The sequence below is a fragment of the Glycine max genome, chromosome 3 (genome assembly GCF_000004515.6).
Source record: "Glycine max cultivar Williams 82 chromosome 3, Glycine_max_v4.0, whole genome shotgun sequence".
Lineage (NCBI taxonomy): Eukaryota > Viridiplantae > Streptophyta > Magnoliopsida > Fabales > Fabaceae > Glycine > Glycine max.
In genome coordinates, this window is record NC_016090.4 from 12,128,943 (window position 1) to 12,131,695 (window position 2,753).

The window sequence follows — 2,753 nt, forward strand, 5'->3', positions numbered from 1 at the left end:
GACCATGCGCACCAACATGACCACTCTTACACAGATATAGAGGACATTGCTACTTAGCAACATTCTGCCCAACGACCGCAATGCCAATCTCCCCCTGCAAAAGTATCGGTTGGTCTGTGTCGTCCCGACATGGGTAAGTATGCATATAGTTCAACTGATTTCTGATACCATTTATTGTTTGCAGGGATCGCACCCACAAGACACCCAGTGGACCCGGAAAAGTCCAACAGGGCCCTGGGGTTTCCAGCTCTGGTTACGGGCCTCTATCAGTCCTACAGGGTGCCCTTACCCCCCCGGCAAGGTCACATCATCATAGGTAAGTATGCACATCGCTCAACTGATTTCTGATTTCATCTATTGTTTGCAGGGATCGCGCCTGCAAGACACCCAGTGGACCCGAAGAAGTCCAACAGGGTCTTGGAGTTGTCAAGCTCTAATTACGGGTCTCTGTCAGTTCTACAGAGTACCTGTCACCTCCAGCAAGGGCATTAGGCCCCCTACTAATCGAGCTTTCATCAAGAAGTACTGCGTCTCCAGGCAGTCGCAGGGCGAAACACCACAGCAGCCTGGGGATGGTCGGTAGCGGGCAATAGACGCACCGCCACCACCTTTAGAGTTCACCTCTGCTCATCCACAAAAAGGTTTGAGTATTGCCTATGACACATGGCCGACCAATAGGCAACCAAGTCCAAAGCCAAAGGTAAGGAAAGTACTAGGTCCGTGACCTACAAGCCATCATGCGTCCAGCTAAAGACGTTAAAGAAGCGCTACTAGGAGGCAACCTAGTACCTTTTGAATCTATGCTTGTTATTTGATCACTTTTTATAGTAGGACGCACCTAGTTGCTCATGATCCTAAGAATTTAAATAAAACAAGCACAAGCTCGGAAGGTAGTCATACCTCACAAAATATATGTATGCGTGTTTAGGTAGTGAAAAATACCTTAGATATGCATGTATGTAATTTAGGTAGCAAACAACTACCTCACAAAATATATATATGTATGTTTAGGTAGTGAAAATACCTTAGATATGCATGTATGTAAACAAAAAATACTTCACAAAATATATATGTATGTTTAGGTAGAAAGATACCTTAGATATGCATGTATGTAAACAAAAAAATACTTCACAAAATATATATATGTATGTTTAGGTAGAGAGATACCTTAGATGTGTGTGTATGTAGCAAAAAATACCTCACAAAACATATATATGTATGTTTAGGTGGCAAGATACCTTGGATATGCATGTATATAGCAAAAATACCTCACAAAAATATGCACATGTTTAGGTAGCAAAATACCTCATGAAAAAAAAAAAAAACAAGAAAAAGAAATAAACAAATGATAATGATAAAAAAAAAAAGAAGGAGAAAAAAAGAGAAAATAAGTTGTCTAGCTAAAAAACGATATGCTTTTGAAAAGAGACGATTTCCAACTTTTCTTTGAAAAAATTCATTGATCATAACCAATTTTTGGAAAATGTGTCTACACCTGAAGGGTGAATGCTGTGAAATTTCCCCGGACGCCCGAAATGGACTCGGATGAATGTACAAATTGATAAAAGAACATATTTTGGAAACATTGGGTTGATTAAAATAGAGGAAATGAATCCTGAGCCCTAGCATCGCATGACCATAAAAATTTGACACTTGAGTGTCCACATAGGTGCATGCATGACCAGTTTTGCATAAAGTTTCCAAATCATCATTTTTGCATTTGTGTCATGGAAATAATGTGGGGCACCCCTTTTATCCTTGAGCCAAACCAAACCCCGACATGTATCATGTCTAGCCATTCTACAAACCTTGAGCCAAAATCATGACTCACTATAATCCTTACCCTCGGAAGCAAAAAAGGAAAGAAGGAAAATTTCCAATCAAAGAGAAAGCAAAAAGAAAAGAAAGGAAATTCCCAATCAAAGAGTGGGAGAAAGCAAAAAGAAAAGAAAGAAAATTCCCAACCAAAGAATGGGAGAAAGTAAAAAAGGGAAGGAAAGAAAGTTCCTGGTCAAAGAAACCAGAAGAAATGTGCAGAAAGGTCTTTTAACCAGACAATATCTGAACAATACAGAATTGTCACCAAATGAACAAAAAGAAGGAAAGGAATCCACGACCTAAAATGGTCTTCTCCCTTTAATTACCAACCAAAATCCCGTGCGCTAGCGACCTTTTTTCTCGCCCCGCACTAAACAAAAAAAACAGAAAAAGAAAAAGCCAGGAAAATCAAAAGTCAAAAACACACAAAAGCCGAAAGAAGAAACCACCAAAAGAACCCATTCCCAAGGGAAGCCCTATTGATCCATGATCACGCGTGTAATTTTTGATTTGATAGGAAATAATTTGCAAAGTCAAGTCATGACATATCTATGGTTCGGAATTAGGATGAAACACTTACCTGTGCGAGATTGATACACTTTGAGTGGGTTTCTTCTATTTTTGTCGGACCCAGTGTTTCCTCTAAATGGTCATTTAGAAACGAAATGCTAACATCCAAAATCTCATTTATGGTTATGGGAGATTTCATCAGCAGACTCTCCTTCCCCGGTAGACGCATTGTTTTTCACTCAAAAAAGCATATGCTGCTCTAAATCAGTTGGAATATTTGTCTCTTTGCTAAAGCATGTTTGCGTTTTAGTGGAGAAAACACCGAGATTTTTTCAAGTCTCACAAGTTATCCAGAACTACGTAGGTCTGAATTCCTCATTGGAGGATACGTAGGGAGCAAGAGCCTCGCTTTTGTCGACCACACC